Source organism: Carlito syrichta, unplaced genomic scaffold (assembly GCF_000164805.1).
Source record: "Carlito syrichta isolate Samal-C Ts95f unplaced genomic scaffold, Tarsius_syrichta-2.0.1 Scaffold309091, whole genome shotgun sequence".
NCBI classification, from domain to species: domain Eukaryota; kingdom Metazoa; phylum Chordata; class Mammalia; order Primates; family Tarsiidae; genus Carlito; species Carlito syrichta.
In genome coordinates, this window is record NW_007253187.1 from 427631 (window position 1) to 448671 (window position 21041).

At 52.3% G+C, this 21041-nt stretch overlaps 1 protein-coding gene across 1 annotated transcript in view; it reads right to left on the reverse strand.

Moving 5' to 3' along the window:
* Positions 1–11585, reverse strand: part of FOXN1 (forkhead box N1) — a 32578-nt gene extending 20993 nt beyond the window's left edge. Inside the window, exon 1 of the mRNA XM_008066709.2 lies at positions 11372–11585. The gene's annotated coding sequence lies outside the window, so the exon portion shown is untranslated. The remainder of the gene's footprint in view (positions 1–11371) is intronic.
* Between the last annotated feature and the right edge of the window lie 9456 nt (positions 11586–21041).

Genomic DNA, 21041 nt, shown 5'->3' on the forward strand with positions numbered 1-21041 from the left:
CTCAGCCTTCCAAGTAACTGGAACTACAGGCGCGCGCTACCACGCCCGGCTAATTTTTTGGTTTATTGTAGAGATGAGGGCTCACCAAGTTGCCCGGGCGGGTCTTGAACCCGCGGGCTCAGGCAATTCACACACCTCAGCCTCCCAAAGCGCTGGGATTATAGGCTGAGCCACCGAGCGCGGCAAAACCAGGGGAGTTATACAGAGTTCAGAGGCTTTGTCCCTGAGTGGTCCTCAGTCCAGAGTTTGCTCTGGACAGGTTTTGTGAGTGATGACTCCTGATTTGGTGACCATGATACCCTCTCAGTTGCAGCTGAAGCTCTATTCTATATGAAGTCCAGAGAAGAGATAAGTGATTTTTCTAAAACCACACGAGAGAGAGGGGGTCCTCAATCAACTGCATTCAAAAGGGCCCTCCTGCCTCAGGGGCTAGACAAAGGGCCTCTGACTGGTGTCTAGGAGGGACTCCTGTCCAGCACAGGGAAGGGCTCACTGTTGGGGGAAGGATGCGGCTGCCCTGTCCCTGGCCCCATCTCTCTGGAGTTGCTGGCAGAGCTCTGATAGCTGGGTGATCTAGAGTCAAGATGGCGTTTGAGTCCCAGTAACTGTGGGACTTCAGTTGGGCAAGCTGCCTGACTTCCTTCTGTGGGCCTCATTTCCTCATCTGTAAAATAGGGCTAATAATAAATACCTCTCTGGAGGATTAATAGATATTCCTGGTAAATAGCTTCACACATAGTACATAGTCAATAAATGATAGCTATTATTAGTAATTAGCAGTGGGACAGAGTTAATTTCAGGCATGAGCTCTGGGGTGGGGGGAGGGAAAGCAGAGGGAACTCCCCTTTCTTGCCCTTTCCTGCCTTCCACCTCCATCTCCCTGACCTCCTGCTCCCTCATTGGCAGAGGCTAAACTTCCCTCCTCTTAACTCTCTGGCCTCAGAGGTCATTTCAGTCATTCCCCAGTGACAGATTCAGTGCCTGTAGAAATTCCCAGGGATTGGCTGGGCTCAGTGCCTCAGTCCGTAATCCCAGCACTTTGGAAGGCCGAGGCGAGTGGACTACCTGCGTCCGTGGGTTCGAGACCAATCCGGGCAACTTGGCGAGACCTTGTCTCTAAAATAAATAAATAAATTTTTTAAAAATTAGCCGGGCGTGGTAGCGCATGCCTGTAGTTCCAGCTACTTGGAAGGCTGAGGCAGAAGGATCGCCGGAGCCCAGCAGGTTGATGCTGCGGTGGCAGTGAGTGTGCCACTGCACTTCAGCTGGGGCGATGGAGTGAGACTCCAACTCAAAAAAAAAAAAGAAAGAAATTCCCAGGTTTTGAACAGAAAGGAGGAGGGGGCCTGACCCAGTTGGTTTGGGTCTTTCCCCGATGGTCCCAGTGTCCTGATGCTGGCATCTGCATTCAGAAGGAATCTTTCATAGAAGTCTAACCTTTATCCTGCCTGTTTCAGTTTCAGAGAGCACGATGGGATATGTGCCAATATCAGCGAGGCAATGCAGGAGCCCCACTGTCCCTGTTAGCTGTCTTCCCTTCTCATGTCCCAGTACCCTAGGTCACTCCTTAACATGGACTCCCACAACCCACAGCCTGCCCCCTTCCTGGGCTAGAGGCTAAGGCTCTCGATGGTAGACTGTGCCTGGGGTCCCTTCAATGTAGGACAATCATCGTCACAGCTCCACATCTACGGAGCACTCTGCAGTCTCCTTTGTACTTTTGTATCTATGATCTCATTTCGTCCTTCCTTTGCCCTGGAGGTAGAGGTCAGTGGTACACTGGAGCCAGTGGATATGGGCTTGAGAGAGCCAATCGTGTCTATCTTTTCCCAACTCCACGTCCAGTGAAACTGGTCCAGATCGGCCATAGTGGGAGGTTTTAACCCATGGAATTGGGAGGTTTTAACCCATGGATGCTTACAAACCAGAGTCTTATTTATTTATTTTTGAAAGCTGATTGGTGAACATTTACCAACACACCACTAGCAGGGGGCAAGGTCATCAACCCCGTTTTTCAAGGGAGAAAATCGAGGCCTTGAGAGAAGAAACAACAGCCTAGCGCCATGCAGCTAAGACCTCAGACATCTTCTGACTCTCAGACCCCAAGAGCCCTGACTACTCAACAGTCCAGGGGTACAATCCTGGCAAAACATCGTCTGAAGACCATTTCGGGATCTGGCTTTCTATCTACCCTCCACCCTCCATGATCCTTGGGGAGTGAGAGGGGAGGAATGGGGATGGAAGAAGAGGAATTGGTCTGCCCTGGAGAGAGCAGAAAGAAATGGTCCTCTGACCTCAGTAGGGAGGGCGATGGGTGAGATATTTCCCAGAAAATCTGACAATAGGATCAGCAGTAATCATTATGCCCTGTGCTCTTCTCACAAACAGCCAGTCCTGTGTCCCTTCTACCCATCCAAATCTCCCCACCTCTCAGAGACCCTTTCTCTAGCTCCTCTGGACTCAGGCAGAAGGAACTGGGGGCTGGGGAACACCCTATTTGCTGGTTGTATAACCTTGGGTAAGTCACTTCCCCTTTCTGTCCTTCAGTTCCCTCATGAGTAAAATGAGGTGTTGGGAGCATTTGCATCTGAAGATGCTGAAACTGGTCCTGTGGAGGTGTGAACACCTGTAGGGGTGTGTACGGTCCATGGAGCTGTCAGCTGGGCCCTCACCCCTGCTCTGCCTCCACAAGGGACATCCCTGAGGAAATTCTCAAGGGAATCAGGAACAACTGGGTGGGTGATTACACCCCAGGAGGTTGGTGCTGTATCATCCCCATTTTATAGATCAGGAAACTGAGGCTCAGAGAGGTAAACCTGACTTGCCCAAGTCCACTCAGCTAGTAAATTATGCTCCCCAGGATTTTGACCCAGGCTTCAAAGTCAGTATGCTTCACCACTACGCTACACAGCCCCGCCTCAGGAACACCTCAGCCTCCCCCCTCATGCCTAGAAGGTGGGTAGGGGGAGAATGGGAGGTTTCTTTTGGTGGGTCTGTGCCTCCATCCCCCGGGGGCAGCTGAGTCACCAAGGACCCTCTCTGGGCTCTCTTCATGCCCCACGCCCCCTCCCACCTGGCTCCCTCCTACCCACCCTTTATGAGCAAGGTGGAGACGGCTCAGTTCCGCCTTAATGGTTTCTGTTGCTGGCCGCGGCAGCATGTTTTATGAGGGGTGGGGCCTGTGCCCAGTGCTCGCCGGCAGCCCCACCCAGGGCTCCACCCAACAGGCTGCTGGGAGGGGTTCCCTGGAGCAGCTCAGCAATTATCTAGTGGGGGGCGGGTGGCAGGGAAGGGCCTAGGGGCTGAGCCCGAGGCTTGGACACTCCGGGATATTTGGAGTCTGGGGGTTCTAAGAAGGAGGGGGTTTCCAGTTCCTTTCTTCCCATCTGTGTTGGGGGTTCTCAGGGCAAAATTCTGGCCCCTCTGACTCTTACCTCTGCACGAGTTTCAGAAAATGGGTCAGCGGCCGCTGTCTTGAGAACTGACTCAAGTGCAGAAGCAGGTAGGGACAGAATGGGCAGGAGGTGGAGTGGGGAGAACAAAGGATAAAAAGCAGAGATACCCCCCAGATGACGCTTTCCTTCAATGTGAGCCACCGACACCTGCAGCTGAGTCATTCCCATCCCCCAAATCAAGTCTCTCCTAAAGTCACTTCAGTCATTCCTGTCTCTGGAAGTAGGCTGGTCCCAGAGCAGTATCCAGTCGGCCAGTCTTGAAAAAGCACTTGAGCTACCTTCCCTGCCCTGAGCTGACCTGGAAGTTCTTCCAGATATCTAACCTGAATTCTTCTTGTAATATCAGTCTTCTTGTCCTGTCCTTCCTGCCATTCACCAAGGGACACCCCAGAGGCTGTTTAAGGCAATAGACTCATCCTTCCTCCAGGGAGGGTCCCAGCTTTGCCACAGATGCCTGACTCCAACAGCTTCCTGTTCTCCCATCCTCCTTCCCATCTCTCCAGTCCCTCTCTGGCCTCTGCCACCCAGTCCTGGCCCCAAAGGAGACAAATCCAAGCACTCACAGTGGGTTCTGAGCCATGGCCACCATCACCGCTTCGGGGAGGGAGTCATTCAGCCAACAGCTCCTCAGAGCCTCCATCGAGGTATAAATACTCCCACATGCCTGGACCGGCCCCCTGCCCGAGGGCTGAGGCGGGGCAGCCTCCCCAGCCTCCCCAGGCCAGGCAGGCAGGTCACATGCCCCATAAATGCCACAGGACCACAGGCCCTTCCCAGCAGCCCTGGGGAGGCCCATTGAGGCTTGATGTCTCTGGATAGATGGATGAGTGGATGGATAGATGGATGGATGGATGGGTAGATGTACAGATGGATGAACAGACAGATCAATGGATGGACAGACTGGTTAGACGGTCAATCGATGGAAAGTTAGACAGATGAACAGATGGATTGATGAATGTTCAGTGGAACAGATGGACCCTGACCTACCTGTGGATGCTTATTTTGTAGATGGGAAGTAAGGGATGTCTGGTTTCAAGGAAACTAGAAATGTTACCCCTCGAGGCTCCTATCCGTCCCATTCTGAGACATCCCTACTAGGACCCTTTCTCCCTCTACTGGTCCGAGAGGTTAGCTATGCAGGGTTCTCCCTACTCCTCAGAAGTTCTTTTTCAGAGACCTCCCACCTAAACATCCTCAGCCCCCAGGAATATTTTGCTCTTACTCTTTGGTGTTACTCATGGTCTGCCTTTTCCTTCCTTCTGCCTCCCTGCTTACTCTGGAGTCTAGGCTACGAGGCTTTGAACCCTCCACATCTCGTTCCCGAAACAAGGTCAGCAAGCAAGGTCAGCTTGCCCTCCAAGGTTAGGGGGAGGGGGGAATTCTCAATTCCAAGCACATGAAACCCTTGGATGGGCAGTTTACAGAGAAGGTGTCCCCACTTCACCTTCCCCAGGTTGTAGAGACAGAGTCTTGCTATGTTGTCCAGGTTGGTCTCTAACTCTTCGACTCAGGTGATCCTCCCACCTCAGCCTCTCAAGCAGCTGGGACTATAGGTGTGCACCACTGCACCTGGCTTTCCCCAGGGATTTTTGAAGCCATGACTGAGTCGATGGTGAGAGCTGGCCTGGCAAAGGACTTGGAGGTGGACAAGGTGACCTAGAACTCCTGGGGGCCTGACTAGAGAGCTGAGCTCCTGGGAAGGGGGTACTTCTTGCCTGCTTAATATTCCCAAGGGGCAGTGTGCAGAAAGAAGGGATCTGAGGCTGTATACACTGTTTTCCAGAGAAGAAAGTTCCCTCAGATCCTTTGCCTGCCCAGCTGTGAAATGAGCCAGAGTGAATGATGAAGTAGGGAATGACTGAAGGACCAGAAAGCTTTTTTCCAGATTATGAACCATCGCCTCCATCCTTCCTACACGCTTCCTCTAGCCACTCCGGCTGAAGGGGGTGGAGGGATGGGCTGAGGAATGCTGGCCTCTGAGCCCCCGTTAGCTCTGGGTCCTTGTGTCCCAGAAGTCCGTCTCTCATAATGAAGTCACTCAGGGCAAAGTCTAGTGGTCCCATCCCCAGCCTCCTGTGGGTTATGTAGATAACTGACTGCAGAGTTGATTGACTGTGGCAGTGATTGGCAGCTGAGGATTTGATCTATGAGACCAATAGGGACGACTGAGCCTTGTCTCACCTCCTAATCTGGCATTAATAACTCCAGAAGCCTTCACCAAGCCCAGATGTCAGCTTCCCTACAAAGCCTCCCTTTTCCTTCATAGGGTATCTTCCTGGCCCAGGACCCCAGGAAAGTCCTCTTCCAGCTCTGCTCTAAGTATGGGCTAGTGGGGATGAACCCTATTTCCTCCCTTACAGAATGGGGTCCTCATCCTTCCCCAGGGGACCAAGTCAAAGTGCTCGGAGGAGGGTGAAACCAGCACCATCTTGTCTGGTGTCCCTGCCTCCCTCCTGGGGTCCCAGGCCTGGAGGGTTTCAGGAACTGGATGGGGTGAAGTGACACCTTTTCACCTTAAACCATGTGCTCTTCCCAGGGGTGCTCTGGATAGAGGTGGTCAAGAGGGCGCTCATCTAACAGATGGGCCCACTTTTTGCCTGCCCACCTCAGTTGGGGCAATGAGATGACCTGGGACCCCACCATCCCTTGGGCTAGGGGCCTCTGATGCTCAGTACATATCATTATCGAAACTGCTCATTATACCCATCTGTTATTAAGGATATTATTTTTGCTACCACTACTAATAATACAGATTTAGTACAAGACAAATACATACTGGTGTCCCTTCCCACTCCATGCTATCCAACACAGGGGGCAGGCAAGTGGCTATCTCCTTGAACTTGCCAAACCTTGGAATGAGAAGCCCAACTTGGAATGAGAAGTTCATTGGGAGGCCCTCTCATTTAAGCCCCTCTTTATTGACAAATGGGGAAACAGAGACCCCACTAGTGGAAGGGATTGTACTCTGCTATGCATGTGTCTGTTTCTTGCTCCCTTTTCCAGGCATGAGGCCGGTTCTGGGAACCTAATCATGTCCTTGGAGAAGGGGCAGTCTCTGGGGCGCTTCCCTGAACCCACCCAGCTCCTTGGCTCCAGCTCCCATCTTTCCCTTGACCGCTCCCACCCTCAATCCTTCTGGGATTGACATGGTCATCCCAAAGAATTTTCTCTCCACAACCCTTCCCACCTCAGGCAGATTGGACACGCTCACAGGACAACCCAAAGAGGCAGAGCCACTTATCTAAAGCCACATGCTCTGTGAGGCCCAACCTGGGCTTCTGGAACCCCTTCCAGAGGGAGCCAGGGACATCACCCACCACTAACAGTGAACACTACTGTGATCACTCTGGCTTTGTGTAGAGGAGGGACTGCTAAGTGCAGAGTCTGAGAAGTGAGTTTTCTGATCATGGTGGGGTGTGTGTGTGTGTGTGTGTGTGTGTGTGTGTGTGTGTGTGTCCTTTTGCACATCCTTTGCCTTCCAAGACTGATGGGCTGGTGAAGTCTGGGACATGGCTATGGAATTTACAAGTGTAGGTGGGACCTCTAACTATCTCCGGGCAATCCGGTTCCCGGGATACACCCCATTCTGTGTGTGTGTGTGTGTGTGTGTGTGTGTGTGTGTGTCTGTTGGTGCCCAGGCTGGTTATAGTTTGTCAGAAGCAGTAGATTCAGGCTAGGGCAGCCCGGAAGGCCCTTGGAGGGCGTATGAGGGCAGGGCTTGAGGTTGAACATATGGTAGAGGGTGAGGGCCTGATCCTCCCCACAGTGGGCTTTCTGTTGCATCCTGTGGGGGAGGGTCTTAAAGCTTCCCCACCTCCTGGAGCTTCCAGACTAGCTGTGTGAGCACAGGTTCCCTTTCCTCTGTGACTCACAGCTGGCTCTCGGGTCAGGTTCCCCAAGAGATCACGATTCAGCTAATTCTCTCCCCGGCCCCATTAATCTGAGCTGACTAAGCAACAGACACAGGCAGGATAGAGACCCGGGATGCTTGTTCCTAAACAATCCCTGAAACCCCTGCTCAGTTTCCATCACTCCCCTGGATCATTTATACTCCTGGTCCCCAGGAACATTTGTCCTGCCTCCCTGTGTCCCTCTGAGCATGCTTCCATCCCACCTGCAGTGGAGAGGTTTGTCTGGACATCAACCCGCCATTGTCTTGTTGCATCTGAACTCATTTTTACTGTTTGGCCAGCATCCAGCCTTTAAGGGCCAGATAGGATCAGGAAGCTGAGGGCTTCTTTAGGGAGGATCCCATCCTGTCCGCTTTGTTTCTGTGGCATGACTCTGGGCTTTCCCTCGGCACTCAGAGAACCTGGAAGTCACACCAGGACCTTGTGGGAATGCTGGTGAGGGGCGTTAGACTCCGTGGGGATCTGTGAGGTAGGGGTAGAACCTTCTTGGGGATGTGGGGATGGCGTGGAGGAGGCGGCAGGGTTAGGAATGAAGATGGAAGTGAGAGTGAAGAGGGAAGGCAGAGAGGAAAGGGGAGGATGGGGTTGCGAGGAGATGGAGGTAAGGATAGAGACGAGAAGGTTAGAGACGGGGATGAGAAGGTGGATATGAAGAAGGCAGAGCTGAGGCTGAAGACAGGAATGGGGAAAGGGTTGGGATGGGAAAAGAGACAGGGAGGGGTGGAGGCTTAGGGATGAGGCTGGAGTTGAACACAGAGATGAAGGAAGATGGAGGCTAAGGGATAGGGACGGGTAAACTGGGAAGACCCAACCAATCTAGGGATCATGTGACTGATGCTTCTGTGATGCAGGATCCCAGAGGTCATCTAGCTCTTTCCCAGTTCCTGGGCATGTTGCCAGCCCAACCCCACCTATCCCAGATCAGTGACTGCCTCTCCACTCAGGAAACCACCTTCCATAGTCCAGGCAAACTTAACTCAAAATGTTGAAAATTCTCTCCGAAGTCTATTAGCCTCCCTGCTGCCGAAACCAATCTTGGTGTTGCTGAACTTCCCCCTGCAGGCCTCATCAGGGACAGCAGAACAGAGGAAAGGGCACACCTATGGGAAGGGTTGGGGTGGGCAGAAGTGGCCTCCAACCTCAGACTGTGGAGCTGGAGAGAATAACAGAGGGCAGGCTGGGCACGGTGGCTCACACTTGTATCCTCAGCACTTTGGGAGGTGGAAGTAAGACGATTGCCTGAGCCCAGGGCTCGAGACCAGCCTGGGCAACTTGGTGAAATCTCATTTTACAATATATTAAAAAATTAGCTGGGCCCAGGGGCACGCTCCTGTAGTTCCAACTACTTGGAAGGTTGAGGCAGAAGGATTGCCTGAGTCCAGCAGGTCAAGGCTGTAGTAGCAGTGATCGTGCCACTGTACTCCAGCCTGGATGAGAGAGTGAGCCTCAGAGGGCAGCAGGTGCAGAGCCTTTCTGTCCCTTCCTGCACACAAGCTCTGGGAACATTTCAAGGTGACTTGACAGTCTCTGGCTATGTGCCTAGGCCCTATGCAGGCAATGGGGGTTCTGCTGGTCCATGAAGACCAGGCATCGGCTGGATGTGATGGCTCACACTTATAATTCCGGCACTTTGTGAGGCCAAGACAAGGAGGATTGCTTGAGCTCAGGAGTTTCAGACCAGCCTGGGCAGCAATAGCAAGACCTTGTCTCTACAAAAAATAAAAAAATTAGCCAGGTGTGGTGGTGCACACCTGTAGTCCCAGTTACTCAGGAAACTGAGGAAGGAAGATTACTTGAGTCCAGGAGTTTGAGGCTGCAGTGAGCCATGGTAGTGCCACTGCACTCCAGTCTGGATGACAGAGTGAAACCTCAACTAAAAAAAAATCAACTCAAGCCGGAAGGAAGGAGTTTAGACATCAGGAAGGACTTCCTGGCTAGGAAGGATGAAGAGCCCAAGGGAAGTGATGCTATGTTGCTCTCTTAGAGGACAGATGGGACTCTGGCGGGGGGGGGCTAAAGGAAAGTTTTTCCCGAGGCAAAGGGTGATGGCACATGACAGAAGTCACAGGGCACGAGTGGGCTTTTCCCCTTGTCTTGAACATTCCCAAGGCTTCTCCCTTCTCACAATGAATGGAGAAGGCTATTGGTTGGAGGCAATATGGAGTGAGTGTGTGGATGAGACAAAGATGGAGATCAGGGAGGCATCCCAGGCCCCTCTAACCTTTCTCTTGCTTTCCCAAGACCCACTGGTCCAGAGGATTCTGGGGCTCCCTGAGCCCCTGGGAAATAAAGACCTTTGAGAACTCCCTGGCATCCCGGGAGAACAGGTTCCTGGCTCTGGGAGGTGAGTGAGGCGCCGGGCCTGGGGGGGCGGCGTGCCTCAGCAGGCCCCGGAGCCCAGCCGAGAGCTGAGCTCGGCAGAGGCCGCACGGGCGGGGCTGGGCGGGGAGCTGGGAGGACATGTGCTCCTCCCCGCGGTTCCTTTGCCCCTGAGAATCCTCAACCTGGGGCAGCCCCTGTCCCCTGGGCCCCTCCCCAGGCCCAGCCCTGCTCTGTGCCTGCCTGGCTCACCCAGGGCCCCTCAGAGAACCACAAGAGAGAGGGGCCAGAACAGGAGGTGCCGCCTCTTCCCCCATCTGCTGAGGATGTCCTTCTACTGCCTGTGTGCCGTGGGCCAGGGAATGAGCAAGATGGCCAAAGGATGCGAGCCAAGCCGATGGGGATGGGACTGGAGTGCAACCCCCCCCATCAGCCCAGGGGAGCTGGGGTTCGTAGTGAAGGAAAGAGAAGGCAACTGGGCAAATGGAGCTGAACTCTGCAGCAGGAGGTTTCAGAGAGATTTCAGGAAGAACTTCATGACTGTGAGGGAACTGGCTGAATGTCCTCCTTCAGGGATTAGGGAAACTAGGAGGGGCGGCCCTGCCTGGCATGGGCAATGCCGGCACAGAGGCAGGGGGATGGATAAGATGACTTGGAAAGAGAAGCCTCCCCAGTTGGGTCCTTTCCTGCTGATCATCTGTGCCTTGCCACAAAGCACAATCACACATCACCCCCATGCCTGTAGGTGCAGAGAGAAGAGGCAAACACACCCACTTGTTAGAGTCTCTTCATAATTCAGCATGTTTCTTGGGACATTTAGGGAGGGCCTGGGGGACTCCACGGGGAATGCCAGAACCTTACCTGATCAGGGAGGGGGAAGAGAGGAGCTGTTGGAGCTGGTGGGGGGCTTCCTCCTGCTCCAGGCATTTGCCTAAGGGTCTTCACTCCCTACATCCTCAACTCTACACTCCAAAGGTCCAAGGGAGCCCCAGCCTGCCCATTAGGACTCTGCCTCGGGGGTCTTGAGTAGAGAAACTTTCCCAGACCTGGAGTGGGGGAGGGGTACTCTGCCTCCAGCACAGCATCAGCTTCTGGCCACAGCACCTGTTTGCCACCTGCTTGCTTCTCCATCAGGTGCACAATTGCCTTTCTGCAACCCAGGCCTCCCCACAGGCCCCCCGGCATCTAGACCCCAGCCGAGGCTGCCTAGGGATGTTCAGCAACTCCTTGATCTGTGCGCCCCTCAGCCCCCAGAGCTGGGCTCTCTCTCCTCCATCCGGAAAAGCCACTAGGTTGGAATCGTTCAGCTCTAGTTTTCCAGTCCTGGCGCTTCTGAGTCCTCGTTTTTCTTCCGACACAGGGTGGGTAAGCACACCTCCTCCAACAGAGAGAGACACACACAAAACCCAGCCACACACACCAGAATGAGACCTATGCTACAGCAAGAAGAATTCGAGTTGGACAACCTGGAATGGGAACAGGAGGGAGGGGCATGGAGGACAGAGCCCCCTTGGCTTCCAGGCACTCACCGGAATTCTGAATCTCCTTTGAGCTGCACTGAGGAGGTGGGGGCACCCAGGTGCTCCCAGTCACTCCCGAGGCCCGTTAAAAAGGCAAGCCCCCTCCCCATGCCCTGGCCCAGCCCTGCTGGCCTCCACGGCTGACTTGGGCCGGGGCTCCTCTTACCTGCTCAGTGAAGCAGGTCGGCGTGGGGGCCCGGGTCTGGGGAGCCAGGAGCTCCGTCCGTCTGTCAGTCCGTCAGCTCAGCCGTCCTGGGTCTGTGCTGACATCAGGTGAGGGGAGGCAGCTGCCGGGTGAGCCAATAATTATGATATCAGCTTCCCCTTGCCCTGAGGGGCTGCTGCCAAAACGGGGAGAAGAGAAAGGTGACTAAGAAGCTAGTTTGCTCCTTGGCTCTTGTTTGACAGGTACCGGCTCCTGTGCCCGCCCCGGCCGCGCCCCAGCCCCCCCCAGTCCCTCCCTCCTCCTGAGCTAGCACCAGCCCCCTGTCCCTGCCAGCGGGCACAGCCTGTGGCTTGTGGGGGAGGGGATTGTCCCGTGGCCCCCATCTGCACCCCAGAACGGGGATGTCAGCCCCCCATGGGTGGGGCACAGGCCTGTTGGGGCATGCACAAGTGTGTCAGGAGAGCCTGGCCACCACATGTATGTTCATGGAGCTGGCGAGGGGGTTCTAGGGAACAGCACTGTGTGGTGACTCAGGGTTCTCTGAGGCACAGCATGGATGAGGAATGACCTGTGATCACTCAAGTCAAGTATTAGCAGAGACTTGCTGGGAACTGTTTGTCCATGGGGTCCAGCCGTCTGTCTGTCTCTCTGATACCTTGAGGGTGTCTCCTTGTGTGTGTGGATGTGTGCACATGTGTCCATGACTCCCTCTGTGTATCTGTGGGCATGCGCATCTCTCCATGCCTCTCTCTTCAGTCTGTATGTCTGGTTCCTAGGTTGGTGTGTGTCTGCCTTTGTGTCTCCCTTGTGGATTGGTGTGTCTCTGTGTGTCACCTGTGTGTTTACACCCTTGTGTCTGTGCACATGTCTCTGCTGTGGGTCAGTCATCCTGCCCTGTGTATATCTGGGTGTCTGTGTGGCTGGAGACAGGAGCTCCCTAGTTCTGGGTCATGATCCTATCTGTGGACACTCTTTATGGTCTGGGCACTGGAAACAGGAACCGGTTCACTTATATGTGGGAGCTAAAAAAAAGGTAAAGAAAAACCCTCATCCCTGGCTCTCCAGAGTTCATATTGAGGGTGGAGTACCTGATCAGCCGTAGGAATTGGCCCCTACTGGTGCCACCTGGACTTGGGTCCAGGGCCTGTCCTTGCTTCTGACAGCTCTCCCTGCTGCTGCTCCTAACCCTGCCCCTCTACCCCGCTTTCTTTTTTTCATCTTTGCACTGCCCCACCTTGTCTCCTGTCCCTGGCTGTTCTTTTCCTCCCCAACCCTCCACCCTTGCCCTGGCCTCTAGGGGCACTTGTGTCTTTTCCTGGAGCTCAGATGATAATACTGCTGCCCAGCAAGGCCTGCGATTTGGCTTCTGATCTGAGAGTGTGAACAGGGCAGCTCCTCCTCACTAACTCTATCTTATTCCAAGGGCAGAGGGAATGTCAGCCTTGACTGGGGAGTGGTGGTGGTCGCCTGGCACAAGTATGGAGTGGACTAAAACATTTGGAGAGTTCTTGGTCTAGGCCGAAAATGTTCTGTGCTGAATATCCACTTCAGAAGAGAGGGTGCCACGGCAGGTAATGATGAACCCATCTGTGAGTGACGGTTAGCTGTGGGATTGTCCATATTTACCACTCTGAGCCTCGGTTTTCTCATCTGTTAACGAGGGAATAATACTCACCCATAGGGTTGTTGTGAAGATTGAATACGTTTACGTGTTTTAAGTTTCTAGTGCAATCCCTCATATATATTAGGTGCTCAGTGAATGTGTGTGCCTCCTTTCTCTTCACCAAATCCAGCAGTGCTGGGTGGAAAATGAGAATGTGCCAATATGCCCACGTGTATAAGAATTATGTTCTAAGCCGGGCTCGGTGGCTCAGCCTGTAATCCCGCGCCTTTGGGAGGCTGAGGTGAGTGGATTGCCTGAGCCCGCGGGTTTGAGACCCGCCTGGGCAGCGAGACCTCATCTCTACAATAAATTAAAAAATCAGCTGGGCGTGGTAGCGCGCACCTGTAATTCCGGCTACTCGGAAGGCTGAGGCGGAAGGATCGCCGGAGCCCAGCAGGTCAAGGCTGCGGTGGCCGGGAGCGGCCATTGCACTCCAGTCTGGGCGACAGAGTGAGACTCCAACTCAAAAAAAAAAAAAGAATTATGTTCTTCTGTAGTTCCAGCTACTTGGAAGGCTGAGGCAGAAGGATCACCTGAGCCCAGCAGGTTGAGGCTGCAGTGGTCGTGAGTGTGTCACTGCACTCCAGCCTGGGCGACAGAGTGGGACTCTGACTCAAAAAAAAAAAAAAAAAAAAAAAATTATGTTCTTGAGGCCAGGCGCAGTGGCTCAAGCCTGTAATCCCAGCACTTTGGCAGCACTTTGGGAGGCCGAGGCAAGAGGATTGCCTGAACTCAGGGGTTTGAGACCAGCCTGGGTAACTTAAACTTGGTGAGACCTCATCTCTGCAATAAATCAAAAAAGTAGCTGAGTGTGGTAGAGCGCACCTGTAGTTCCAACTACTTGGAAGGCTGAGGTGGAAGAATGGCCTCAGCCCAGCAGGTCGAGGTTGTGGTGACCATGAGCATGCCACTGTACTCCAGGCTGGGCGACAGAGTGAGATTCAACTAAAAAAAAAAAAAAGAATTATGTTCTGGGATTAGAACAGGATCCTGACTCAATCCACCTTTCTCTGGGACTCACACTAGCAATCAAAGCTTGCTGCCTTAAACCTAATGGGGTTTCACAGTGAAAGTGCAGCTATCAAGAAACTGGTATGTTTGCTAATGGCACCTATCTGATGTACAGAAGGTGGATTGTTATTTGTAGACTGCCAGGTATCTCTATATGGATACCCTGGACTCAGAGAGCCATACAGGTTATAAACTGAAATCTGCAACACTGCTGTCAATCAGCATTATTCTGAAGGCCCCAATCAGTACAATAAGATAAGAAAAAAGAAAAGAAATAAGGGCGTACATATGAGAAAGAAGGAGGCCAAATCTTCAAGAATTACAAAAGTGGTGACTTCACTTAGGAAATCTAAGAATCAAGTGAAAGACTATTAGAACTAAGGAGAGTGGGGCTCGGTGACTCAGCCTGTAACCCTGCGCCTTTGGGAGGCTGAGGTGAGTGGATTGCCTGAGCCCGTGGGTACGAGACCCGCGTGGGCAGCGAGACCTCATCTCTACAGTAAATCAAAAAATCAACTGGGCGTGGTAGCGCATGCCTGTAATTCCAGCTACTCGGAAGGTTGAGGCGGAAGGATCGCCGGAGCCCAGCAGGTCGAGGCTGTGGTGGCCGTGAGCGGGTCACTGCACTCCTCCTGCCTGGGTGACAAGAGTGAGATTCCAACTCAAAAAAAAAAAAAAAAAAAAAAAGGAGGGAGACCAAAGATCCAAGGCACAAAAGCAACAATATTACAAAATATCTGGGAATAAACTTAATAAGAGATATATAAAATCTACATAAAGAAAACAATAGCCGGGTTCGGTGGCTCAGCCTGTAATCCCAGCACTTTGGGAGCCAAGGCAAGAGGATTGCCTGAGCCCGTGGGCTCAAGACCAGCCGGGGCAACTTGACAAGACCTTGTCTCTACAACAAATCAAAAAAAAAAATTAGCCGGGTGTGGTAGCATGCGCCTGTAATTCTGGCTACTTGGAAGGCTGAGGTGGAAGAATCGCTGGAGCCCAACAGGTCAACTTTGGTGTGGCTGTGAGTGTGCCAGTGTACAGCTTTACTGACAGACAGATATACCATGTTCCTGAATTGAAAGGCTGAATATAATATTATAAAGATGTAAATTCTCCTGTAAATAATCTATAAAATCAAAAGTCTAAAATTTTTTTTTCCTCCTCAAACTTGACAAGTTGATTCTACAGTTTAGGTGAAGAGTAGATATATGTGAATATGTGTGAATAGCTTAGAACTTTTTTTTTTCCAGTTAGCAGTTCTCACTGTTGCCCAGGCTGGAGTGCAGTGGCACAATCACAGCTCACCACAGCTTTGACTGACCTCTGAGGCTTGGGCTATCCTTCTACCTCAGCCTCTTGAGTAACTGGGGCTACAGGTGTGTCCTACACGCCTGGCTTATTGTTTTATTTTTTTGTAGAGACCAGGTCTCGTTATGTTGCTTAGGCTGCTCTCAAACTCTTGGACTCAAGCAATCCTCCTGCCTTGGACTCTCAAAGTTCTGGGATTACAGGTGTGAGCCAGTGTCCAGTCAGCTTAGAGCTTTTTAAAAAAGAAGACTAACAGGAATAACTTGCCTTGTCAGTTTTCAGAATGTTCAGTAAGACTTCTACAATTACAACATTATGATTTTGGTGCAGAAAAAAAAAAATAAATTAACGAAAGGTAATAGAACCCAGAATAAACCTGAATATTTGTGACAGTTAGGTATATAATAGTAAAGTATTTTAAAGTATTCCTTATGTGTAAAATATTCAATAAGTGGAGTTGAAATAACGAACTTTTAGGACAGATATGGTGACTCATGCCTATAATCCCAGCACTTTGGAAGGCTGAGGTGAGAGGATTGCCTGAGCCCATGGGTTTGAGACCAGTCTGGGCAACTTGGTGAGACCTCATCTCTACAATAAATAAAAAAATTAGCCAGGTGTGGTGGCACATGCCTGTAGTTTCAGCTACTTCGAAGGCTTAGGTGGAAGGATCACCTGAACCCAGCAGGTCGAGGCTGCGGTGGCCGTGAGTGTGCCACTGCACTCCAGCCCGGAGTGAGACTCCGACTCAAAAAAAAAAAAAAAAAGGAAAAAAGAAATAATAAACTTATTATCTGAATGAAATAAGATTAAATCTTACTTCATACTATACATTTAAAAGTCCAGATAAAGATCTAATGTAAAACTATATAAATAAATAGAAAAAATATAGTGAACATTTTTATAATTATGGAGTAGAGAAGGCATTTTTAAGCACAACATCAAATCTGGAAGCCACAGAGGAATATATTGACAGGTTTGACCGTTAATAAAATTTTTTAAAAATGTTAGGGCAAAATGTAACATGAACAAAGTTAAAAAACAAATGAGAGACTGGAAGAAAGTGTTGCAACATATATAATAGGCAAAGAATTAATATCCACAATATAAAAAAAATTCCTCTAAATAAATAAAAATATGATTTCACAGAAAAATGGGCAAAGAACATGAATAAACAATTCACAGGTAAAATACAAACAGCCAAAAGACAAGTGAAAAGATTTTCAACTTCATTAAAAGTCAAGGAAATGCAGCTGGGCGTGATAGCTCATGCCTGTAATCCCGCACCTTTGGGAGGCTGAGGCGAGAGGATTGCCTGAGCCCAGAGGTTCAAGACCAGCCTGGGCAACTTGGCAAGACCTCATCTCTACAGTAAATCAAAAATTAGTCACATGCCTGTGGTTCCCACTACTTGTAAAGCTGAGGTGAAAGGATTGCCTGAGCCCAGCAGGTCAAGGCTGTGGTAGCCATGAGTGTGCCCTGCACCCCAGCCTGGGTGACAGACTGAGACTCCAACTCAAAAAAAAAAAAAAAAAAAATCAAGGAAATGCAAATTAATGCCAAGGGTCCCAGGGAGACCCTGATGGTGTGTTCGGGAGACTATGGTTGACCTATAGTGAGATTCTGCTCCTGAGAGGTGAGATGAACTTCTTTCTCTTCCAAGACAGGATCCACCTCTGCCCCAGGAATGGGTGTGGGCTCTGGCTCTGATTCCCTCTTTCCTTTGGGAAGTACAACTTCCTCTGCATGTAGTCTGGGATTTGAGGCAGGAACCCTGGGATTCCATAAACTTTGGACTGAAAGGGATTTGTTAGATCTTTCTTTTCCCTCTCTGTCTCCAGATAGGGCCATCCGCTTCTTTTCTCATCACACCAGGCCTTTTGTAATTCTCTCCTAGGCCCAGAAAGTCTGTCCTGGTGTCTATCTAGCCTCAACCCTGGTTGCTGAAGTGTTGGCTCTGCTCCCTTGGAAGGAACGTCTATTGGGAGATTTGGTCTCACATACTCCAGCACCCTCGCTTCAGGCCCGCAGATGGAGCCAAGCTGTGCTCTAGCCTGGAAGAGCTGTTGCTGGGTGCTGAAACAGCTGGGACCTGGGGAAGCTCGTACCTCTGGAGACTGGAGGTCAGAGCTGGTTCACTGTGTGCTGCTGAGCTCAGCCCAGGGCTGGGTTACTTTGAGCTGGAAAGCAGTCCTGGCTGGGGATGGAAGTCCCTGGGGCCAATGTCTGCCATGGTCCAGGTTGGGGCAAGACCCCGGGGATGCCAGGAGAAAGAAAAGTATGTGCCCACCCATCCTTGGGAGCCCCATTGTGATGGAGGAGGGGCACCCCTTGCTGCACCCCACGTCAGGTTAAACTATCTGACTACTTCTGCTCATGTAGGCTGGACTTGCCTTTCCAAAGTCAGCTCTCAAGACTGAGTTTGCTGCTTCCCAGGTGGTTAAAGTCTCACTACATTGGCATTCAAGATACTTAAGATTGTCTGCAGGCCGGGATTGGTGGCTCAACCTGTAATCCCAGCACTTTGGGAGGCCGAGGCGAGTGAATTGCCTGAGCCTGTGGGTTCGAGATCAGCCCAGGCAACTTGATCTCTACAATAAATCAAAAATTATCTGGGTGTGGCAGTGCACGCCTGTGGTTCTGGCTACTTGGAAGGCTGATGCGGAAGGATCGTCAGTTCCCAGCAGGCCAACACTGAGGTGGCCGTGAGTGTGCCACTGCACTCCAGCCTGGGAGACAGAGTGAGACTCCAACTCAAAAAATAAAAAATAAATAAAAAGAATGTCTGCAAAGGAACAGGACCTAATCACAGCTGCCATAAGACTCTAAGGCCCAAGGACCCCATGTCAAAGAAGGGTTGGAGAGAATTGGGGTTAATCAGGGTGGGCTTCCTGGGGGAGAGCAAGCAGCTCCTTGGCTGTGGATGACGGAGAAGCACCCAGCCAGAGTTGTGGAGGGTGTGTGACTGGGCTGAGAGGTCTGAACCTGTTCTGGTTGACTGACCCCCTGGGAAATCCAGGGAGTTTCCAAGCTGAGAGTTTGGTGGGGGTGGGGGGATGGGTCTGGTGGGGAATAACGTTGTTAGATACCTGCTGGGTGGGGAGGGCCTCTCTTGTCTTAACCCCTCCTGCTGTGGGAGGCACCTGTGGAGGTGGAAGAGGACTGATTCTGCTGTGTGTTTACACTAGTGTCAGCATCTGTTTAAGGGCACATGTGCGTTTGTGTGCATTTTACACTTCTGTTCTCTTCATGTGTGTGCGTGATGGTTGTGGAGCTAGAATGTGCTGCTAGGTGAGTTCATGCCAGAATCTGTAGTCTAAGTGTGTGTGAGCCTCTGTGTAACTGTAAGAACCCTCCGGGCTGACACTGGGGGCAGAGGCAGGCATCCGAGTCACTACGTGTGTACAAATGTCTGTGACTGTGTATGCCTGTGTGTGTTCCAGGGAGTGACCCTGGGTGATCGAAGGTGTGTGAGTGCCTGTGACTTTGTACACAGGATGTGTCTGTGGGTTCTATGTGTACCCAAGAATCCATGGTATTGTATGCACGTGCCTGTGGGTCTCCCCAGCCTTGAGAGTGACTCTACCGAATCCCTACACAATCTTTCCAATCAGGCTGTTCTATCCACTTCTCTTCCTCCTCCTCCCCCAAACCCCACCTCCTGAAGCATGAGGCTCACCCTTTTGACGCCCTCAGCCTCCCTGTCTCTGGTAAAACCTCATAGCTTTGCAGACCATGACAAATGGGACCCAGGCTAGGGTGGAGGCTGCAGGGGGTACCCTCTCCAGGCTGATACCCCATCAGAGCTTCACTTGTTCCAGGCCTACGTGACCCCTGACCCTGTACTCCCTGGCTGTACCACCCTCTCTCCTTCAGGAAGCAGTAGCCCCTGTGAGAACTTTGGGGAGACAGGGAAGTCATGGCCTGAGCCCCTGAGGGACCTACTCGGGCTGAGGATCCTAACCCCTAGAGCTGCCCTTGATCTGGGGCCCAGGTCAAGGTGAACTAGAGAGTAGTGTGGCACTCCTGCCTCCTCAATCTCCCTCACAAACTCCTCTTGTCCCTGGGACCTCTGGTTGTCATTGCTGCCTCTGGGGCTGGTGCTGGAAGGGGCAGGGAAACAGGGAAACTCCAGGGCCTTAGGGGAGAGGGAAAGGGGAGAACAGTCAGGGTTGGCTCAGAAATTGGGGTCTGCCTGCTGAGCTTAAGAAGACATTGACCGAGATGTTTCTCAAGGTCACACAGCACTCCACACACAGCAGTCTGGAAACAGGCTTTGAGGGCAGCATGTCCAGCTTCCCTCAAGAAGCAAGAAGCTCTTCTATGCCTTTGATTCATTCACTTCTTCAGACACCACTCACTGTACCAGCCGTGTGTAGAAACTGGACACAGCTCCATCAGGCAGCCTGTCCTCAAATTGTTTCCAGCCTCGTTGAGCTTCTCTAGCAACGGGGAGCTCTCTACCGGGAAGTTCTTGAATTCCAGCACTGCATAAGTTCGGCTCGTAGGAGACACCCAGAGTCCCTTGCTACCTTCCTGGAAACCGTCCATGAAGGGCTGTGGGTGCCCAGGCAGGGAAGGTGCAGATCCCAGTCCCAGCAGTGCCCGTTCACCTGTCGCAGCCTGGAGTGTGTGTGTAGGAGGAGCCAAGGTGCCAGGCTGCCTGCATGAACCTCACCCGGCGGACAGGCCCTTCCGTCGAAGGCTGGCCCAGTCTGTGCTGCTTTATTGCCCAGCTAATGACGGTGATTAGGCCGACAGGTGTCACCTGCTGCCCCGTCCACTCTTCTGCTTGCTGAGGAGGGTGGCTTCTGAGCACTGGGGGAGGCTTGACCCTGAGCCCTGCGAGGGCACCCACCATGGCCAACCCTTTGACCCTCAGGCTGGTTCGCGTCTACCTCCTTCCCCAAGAAGGCAGGGCTAGTCCAGTCCTCACTCCTTGGGGCTGCTGTGTCCACAGCTGGCCCTTTCTGAGCAGGACTGAGGGGGATGTGGAGCTGAGAACAGCAGGAAGGGCATGTGCACCCTGAGACACACACCCTCCTTTTCTCCAGCCAGAGCTGGACAGCAGGGCAGAGGGTCCTCCTTGCAGATGGGGCTGCGCCTTAGGAAGCCACTGCATTGTGGGTAAGCCACTGGGGGAGCCCCACCATCCTGGAGCCAGCCTACTCCCAGTGGAGGGGACTGTCGCCTGGGGCTTTGGCTGGGGGTGGGGGTCCTAGTGTGGATCGGGGTGGGAGCCATGATTTATGACTGTGCTTCATGAGCGAGGAATGCCAGCCTGGGGGCCGGGGTGGGGGCGGAGCCACTTACCTGACACTCCTCACTCTCTTGGATGTCTGGCATGTCCTGTCAGGATCCCCTGTCCCCTGGGGACAGCCGTGTTCTCCCCAGCACAATAGCCCCCTCCTATCTGCACTTCCCACCAGCCCACAGCTCTGGGAGGACTGAGCAAAAGCCCAGCTCAAGGGGGATCAGAATGAAATCCTTTTGGTTTTCTCTCTTTACAGCTCAGCCTCCTTTTCACCGGGTGTGAGGGTGATGGGCAGGAGGGAACGGGGGTGGGGGGGACTCAAGAAACTTCCATGTAGATGAACTCAAGGTCACATGCCAGTGTCCGTAGTGAGAGACAGGATAGACACAAAGATGCATTTCCGTCCAGGAAGAGCTATGCATCCCAGAAGGGAT